Genomic DNA, 8,150 nt, shown 5'->3' on the forward strand with positions numbered 1-8,150 from the left:
GTGCGCCCCCTACCTCGTGGCCTCCTCTTTTGTTTCTTGACGTAGGGTTCAAGTCCTCTGGATCATGTTCGGTGAGAAAATCACGTTCCCGAAGGTTTCATTCCGTTTGGACTCCGTTTGATATTCCTTTTCTTCGAAACCCTAAAATAGGCAAAAAAACAACAATTCTGGGCTGGGCCTCCAGTTAATAGGTTAGTCCCAAAAATAATATAATAGTGGATAATAAATCCCAATAATGTCCAAAACAGTAGATAATATAGCATGGATCAATCAAAAATTATAGATCCGTTGGAGACGTATCAAGCATCCCCAAGCTTAATTCCTGCTCGTCCCCGAGTAGGTAAATGATAAAAACAGAGTTTTTGATGCGGAGTGCTACTTGGCATAATTTTAATGTAATTCTTCTTAATTGTGGTATGAATATTCAGATCCGAAAGATTCAAGATAAAAGTTCATATTGACATAAAAATAATAATACTTCAAGCAAACTAATAAAGCAATCATGTCTTCTCAAAATAACATGTCCAAAGAAAGTTATCCCTACAAAATCATATAGTCTGGCTATGCTCTATCTTCACCACACAAAGTATTTAAATCGTGCACAACCCCGATGACATGCCAAGCAATTATTTCATACTTTTGACATTCTCAAAACTTTTTCAATCTTCACGCAATACATGAGCATGAGGCATGGATATATCACTATAGGTGGAATAGAATAGTGGTTGTGGAGAAGACAAAAAGGGAGAAGATAGTCTCACATCAACTAGGCGTATCAACGGGCTATGGAGATACCCATCAATAGATATCAATGTGAGTGAGTAGGGATTGCCATGCAGCGGATGCACTAGAGTTATAAGTATATGAAAGCTCAACAAAAGAAACTAAGTGGGTGTACATCCAACTCGCTTGCTCACGAAGACCTAGGGAAATTTGAGGACGCCCATCATTGGAATATACAAGCGAAGTTCTATAATGAAAAATTACCACTAGTATATGAAAGTAACAAAATAAGAGACTCTCTACTATGAAGATCATGGTGCTACTTTGAAGCACAAGTGTGGTAAAAGGATAGTAGCATTGCCCCTTCTCTCTTTTTCTCTCATTTTTTTATTTGGGACTTTTCTTCCTTTTTTATGGCCTCTTTCCTTTTTTTATTTTTTCGTCCGGAGTCTCATCCCGACTTGTGGGGGAATCATAGTCTCCATCATCCTTTCCTAACTTGGGACAATGCTCTAATAATGATGATCATCACACTTTTATTTTCTTACAACTCAACAATTACAACTCGATACTTAGAACAAAATATGACTCTATATGAATGCCTCCAGCGGTGTACCGGGATATGCAATGACTCATGAGTGACATGTATGAAAGAATTATGAACGGTGGCTTTGCCAGAAATACGATGTCAACTACATGATCATGCTAAGAAATATGACAATGATGGAATGTGTCATAATAAACGGAACGGTGGAAAGTTGCATGTCAATATATCTCGGAATGGTTATGGAAATGCCATAATAGGTAGGTATGGTGTCTTTTTTAGGAAGGTATATGGTGGGTGTATGATACCAGCGAAAGGTGCGCGGTATTAGAGAGGCTAGCAATGGTGGAAGGGTGAGAGTGCGTATAATCCATGGACTCAACATTAGTCATAAAGAACCCACATACTTATTGCAAAAGTCTATTAGCTATTGAAACAAAGTACTACGCGCATGCTCCTAGGGGGATAGATTGGTAGGAAAAGACCATCGCTCGTCCCTGACCGCCACTCATAAGGAAGACAATCAATAAATAAATCATGCTCCGACTTCATCACACAACGGTTCACCATATGTGCATGCTACGGGAATCACAAACTTTAACACAAGTATTTCTCAAATTCACAACTACTCAACTAGCACAACTTTAATATCACCACCTTCATACCTCAAAACAATTATCAAGCATCAAACTTCTCATAGTATTCAACACACTCATAAGAAAGTTTTATTATTATTCTTGAATACCAAGCATATTAGGATTATTTAAGCAAATTACCATGCTATTTAAGACTCTCAAAATAATCTAAGTGAAGCATGAGAGATCAATAGTTTCTATAAAACAAATCCACCACCGTGCTCTAAAAGATATAAGTGAAGTACTAGAGCAAAACTATATAACTCAAATGATATAAGCCAAGCGCATAGAGTATTCTAACTAATTCCAAATCATGTATGGCTCTCTCAAAAGGTGTGTACAGCAAGGATGATTGTGGTAAACTAACAAATAAATACTCAAATAATACAAGACGCTCCAAGCAAAACACATATCATCTGGTGAATAAAAATATAGCTCCAAGTAAAGTTACCTATAGAAGTAGACGAAAAGAGGGGATGCCTTCCGGGGCATCCCCAAGCTTTGGCTTTTAGGTGTCCTTAGATTATCTTGGGGGTGCCATGGGCATCCCCAAGCTTAGGCTCTTGCCACTCCTTGTTCCATAATCCATCAAATCTTTACCCAAAACATGAAAACTTCACAACACAAAACTTAAAGTAGAAAATGTCATGAGCTCCGTTAGCGAAAGAAAACAAAAGACCACTTCAAGGTACTATAATGAACTAATTCTTTATTTATATTGGTGTTAAACCTACTGTATTCCAACTTCTCTATGGTTTATAAACTATTTTACTAGCCATAGATTCATCAAATAAGCTGGCAGTCGGTACCTGCGACACCTCCCTCCCCCGCACTGCCTCCTCTGAGGCGACTTGGGGGAAAACCCTAATCGCCCCAACCCGCTCCTCCCTGCGCGTCCCCCCTCTCCGCCTCCGCCCGAGGTACTCACCGGCGCCGCCGCGTGGTACTGGTGAAGGTGGCGGCGGGGATCCAGGTGTCTCCTCCTCGGGCGGGGAGCCTCGGATCCCATGGTGGCGGCCCTAGCTGGTGGCACGCGGCGCAGCTTGGCGGCGGGCGGCGCCGGCGTGGACAGGTGGGCCACTTCCCTAGCCATGTGTATGGCGGGGAGGTGGTGGGCCTCGGCTACGGCGGCGGTTCCTCGCTGGATGTTGGTGGCCATGGTGATGTTCGTCCTCGACCCCGATCTACTCTGATCTGCAGCGGAACCGGCCCTTGGTGGCTTCGGTCACCGTTCTTGGGTGCTGGCCTTGCAGATCCGGTGGCTGGAAGGGTTCCAGGGGAATCTCTTAGCCGGCGTGGCGACCACTCCGATGGCAGTGCCTTTGGGTGTTGCTTCCCTCGTTGGAGGCTTCGGAGAGGACCTCCTTCCTTCCACCCCTCCTAGGAGCTCAGGTAAAAACCTCAGACCCCCCCCTGTTCCAAGCGAGGACGACACCACGGTGGCGTGCTCCTTCCTGAAGGCGTTTCTCAGGGGCTGATCAAGCGGCGGTGGAAGTGGTGGCAGTTCAGTGTCGACACATGCATTCTGGTCAGCTTCATCTTGGAGGCTGCGGCGACGTAGGCGACACTCGTCTGGTGGATCTACTGCCAATGGTCGAGGCATCGTCGGCAGTCTGCGCCATCAGGCTCAGGGTGCTCAGGGGGAAACCCTAGATCTGGGTCTTCCAGATCGGATGATGATGGCGTTCTATCGCTTTCCCTTCTGGGGGCATCGTTTTAGAGAAATTGCTGGCTGGAGGGATGGTGGAGCGGTGCTTCATCTCACACATTGATGGCAGCGAAGATCGATGGCATGGCGTTGTGGAGACACGACGTCCGATGCACGGAGATGGGCTCGCGCAGGAGGAGGTTGCTGTCTAGCGTCATGGTGACGTCGATGGCAAAGTGCCCAGACAAGGTAGAAGCCTCAATATGATCTGAAGACCCGTGGAAGATGGCGGCGACGACACATGAGTGCGTCTGACCGGATTGTGCCCCAGACCCAGTATGTGGCTCGGCTGGGGCTTCCGAATGAGTTTTGGCTGCCGGCTTTTGATGTTAGGCTTAGGTGAGTGGTTTGGGTAGTGGCCCAGCTAGCACCCCTTCATCATATTGGATAGGAGTAGCGGCATATGTTGCCAAGATGGTGGATTCAGGCACATTGTTTTAATACTTTGTATGGTCCTAGAGAATAATCAATAAAGTGGCCGTATGCATCTCCCAGATGCAGAGGCCAGGGGTCATCCTCCTTTTCTAAAAAATCAAAATAAGCAAACAACACACGAAAAACAGAATCTGTCAAAAACAGAACAGTCTGTAGTAATCTGTAGCTAGCGCAAGATCTAGAACCCCAAAAATTCTAAGATAAATTGCTGGGCATGAGGAATTTATCTATTAATCATCTTCAAAAATAATTAACTAAATAGCACTTTCCAAATAAAAATGGAAGCAGTTCTCGTGAGCGCTAAAGTTTCTGTTTTTTACAGCAAGATATCAAGACTTCCCCCAAGTCTTCCCAACGGTTCTACTTGGCACAAACACTAATTAAACACAAAAAACACAACCAAAACAGAGGCTAGAAAATTTATTTATTACTAAACAGGAGAAAACAATCAAGGAGTAAAAATAAAAATGGGTTGCCTCCCAACAAGCGCTATCGTTTAACGCCCCTAGCTAGGCATAAGAAGCAAGGATAGATCTAGGTATTGCCATCTTTGGTAGGCAATCCATAAGTGGCTATCATAATAGATTCATAAGGTAATTTAATTTTATTTCTAGGAAAGTGTTCCATGCCTTTCCTTAACGGAAATTGGAATCTAATATTTCCTTCCTTCATATCAATAATTGCACCAATCGTTCTAAGAAAAGGTCTACCAAGAATAATAGGACATGAAGGATTGCAATCTATGTCAAGAACAATAAAATCCACGGGCACATAATTCCTATTTTCAATAATAATAACATCATTAATTCTTCCGATAGGTTTCTTAATAGTGGAATCCGCAAGATGCAAGTTTAAAGAGCAATCATCAAAATCACGGAAACCTAACAAATCACACAAAGTCCTGGGAATTGTGGAAACACTCGCACCCAAATCACATAAAGCATAAAACTCATGATCTTTAATCTTAATTTTAATAGTTGGTTCCCACTCATCATAAAGTTTTCTAGGGATAGAAACTTCGAATTCAAGTTTTTCTTCATAAGATTGCATCAAGGCATCAACGATATGTTTAGTGAACGCTTTATTTTGACTATAAGCGTGAGGAGAATTTAGCATGAATTGCAACAAGGAAATACAATCAATCAAAGAGAAATTTTCATAATTAAATTCCTTGAAATCCAAAATATTGGGTTTAGCAACATCTAGGGTTTTAATTTCTTCGATCCCACTTTCATCAATTTTAGCATCAAGACCTAAAAACTCCGAATTCTTGGAACACCTTCTAGGTAAAGGTGGATCATATTCAGTCCCATCATTATTAAGATTGATATTGCAAAACAAAGATTTAATAGGGGACACATCAATAACTTTTAGATCTTCATCTTTATTTTCATGGAAACTAGAAGAACAGGCTCTTATAAATGCATCTTTCTTAGCACGCATCCTAGCGGTTCTTTCTTTGCACTCATCAATGGAAATTCTCATGGCTTTGACAGACTCATTGATATCATGCTTAGGTGGAATAGATCTAAGTTTCAAAGAATCAACATCAAGAGAAATTCTATCAACATTCCTAGCCAACTCATCAATCTTAAGCAATTTTTCTTCAATCAAAGCATTGAAATTCTTTTGCAAAGTAATAAATTCTTTAATATTAGATTCAAAATCAGAGGGCATCTTATTATAATTTCCATAAGAATTGTTGTAGGAATTACCATAATTATTAGAGGGATTACTAGGATAAGGCCTAGGATTAAAATTTCCTCTATACGCGTTGTTACCAAAATTATTCCTACCAACAAAATTCACATCCATAGATTCATTATTATTCTCAATCATAGTAGACAAGGGAATATCATTAGGATCAGAAGAAACACTTTTACTAGCAAATAATTTCATAAGTTCATCCATCTTTCCACTCAAAATATTAATTTCTTCTATCGCATGCACCTTTTTATTAGTAGATCTTTCAGTATGCCATTGAGAATGATTAACCATAATATTATCTAGGAGTTTAGTAGCTTCTCCTAAAGTGATTTCCATAACATTGCCTCCCGCGGCTGAATATAAAAGATTTCTAGAAGAAAAATTCAATCCGGCATAAATTTTTTGTATAACATCCACAAATTCAAACCATGAGTAGGGAAATTCCGTATCATTAATTTCATCCTCTCCCAAGCTTGTGAAACATGTTCATGATCAAGTTGCTTAAAATTCATAATATCATTTCTAAGGGAGATGATCTTAGCGGGAGGGAAATACTTAGAGATAAAAGCATCTTTGCACTTATTCTGTGAATCAATACTATTTTTAGGCAAAGACGAGAACCAAGCTTTAGCATGATCTCTAAGCGAGAAAGGAAATAGCTTCAATTTAACAATATCATTATCCACATCTTTCTTCTTTTGCATATCACACAAATCAATGAAGCTATTTAGATGGGTAGCGGCATCTTCACTAGGAAGGCCGGAAAACGGATCTTTCATGACAAGATTCAGCAAAGTAGTATTAATTTCACAAGATTTAGCATCGGTAAGAGGAGCAACCGGAGTGCTAATAAAATCATTGTTGTTGGTATTGGTAAAGTCACACAATTTAGTGTTATCTTGAGCCATCATGACAAGCAAGCAATCCAACACACAAGCAAACAAAAAGCAAACAGGCAAAAAGAGGCAAACGGGAAAGAGAGGGAGGATAGAGAGAGAGAGGGTGAATAAAACAGCAAGCGTGAAGTGTGGGAGAGGAAAACGAGAGGCAAATGGCAAATAATGTAATGCAGGAGATAGGGATTGTGATGGGTACTTTTTATATTGACTTTTGCATAGACTCCCCGGCAACGGCGCCAGAAATCCTTCTTGCTACCTCTTGAGCACTGCGTTGGTTTTCCCCAAAGAGGAAGGGATGATGCAGCAATGTATTTCCCTCAGTTTTTGAGAACCAAGGTATCAATCTAGTAGGAGGCTACGCGCGAGTCCCTCGTACCTGCACAAAACAAATAAATCCTCGCAACCAACGCGATAAGGGGTTGTCAATCCCTACATGGCTAGTTACGAGAGTGAGATCTGATAGATATGATAAGATAATATTTTTGGTATTTTTATGATAAAGATGCAAAGTAAAATAAAAGCAAAGTATAAAGAAAAGGAAATAACTAAGTATTGGAAGATTAATATGATGAAGATAGACCCGGGGGCCATAGGTTTCACTAGTGTCTTCTCTCAAGAGACAGGTATTCTACGGTGGGTGAACGAATTACTGTTGAGCAATTGACAGAATTGAGTAAAGTTATGAGAATATCTAGGTATGATCATGTATATAGGCATCACGTCCGAGACAAGTAGACCGACTCCTGCCTGCATCTACTACTATTACTCCACTCATCGACCTCTATCCAGCATGCATCTAGAGTATTAAGTTAATGAAAATAGATTAACGCCTTAAGCAAGATGACATGATGTATAGGGATAAACTCATGCAATATGATGAAAACCCCATCTTGTTATCCTCGATGGCAACAATACAATATGTGCCTTGCTGCCCTTACTGTCACTGGGAAAGGACACCGCAAGATTGAACCCAAAGCTAAGAACTTCTCCCATTGCAAGAAAGATCAATCTAATAGGCCAAACCAAACTGATAATTTGAAGAGACTTGCAAAGATAAGCAATCTTACATAAAAGAATTCAGAGAAGATTCAAATATTGTTCATAGATAGACTTGATCATAAACCCACAATTCATCGGTCTTAACAAACATGCCGCAAAAAGAAGATTACATCGAATAGTTCTCCACAAGAGAGGGGGAGAACATTATATTGAGATCCAAAAAGAGAGAAGAAGCCATCTAGCTAATATCTATGGACCCGTAGGTCTGAGGTAAACTACTCACACTTCATCAGAAGGGCTATGGTGATGATGTAGAAGCCCTCCATGATCGATGCCTCCTCCGGCGGAGCTCCGGAACAGGCCCCAAGATGGGATCTCGTGGATACAGAAAGTTGCAGCGGTGGAATTATGTTTTTGGCTCCGTATCTGATCGTTTGTGGGTACGTAGGTATATATAGGAGGAAGGAGTACGTCGGTGGAGCAACAGGTGGCCCACGAGG

The sequence above is a fragment of the Triticum aestivum genome, chromosome 1A (assembly GCF_018294505.1).
Source record: "Triticum aestivum cultivar Chinese Spring chromosome 1A, IWGSC CS RefSeq v2.1, whole genome shotgun sequence".
Taxonomy (NCBI): Eukaryota; Viridiplantae; Streptophyta; class Magnoliopsida; order Poales; family Poaceae; genus Triticum; species Triticum aestivum.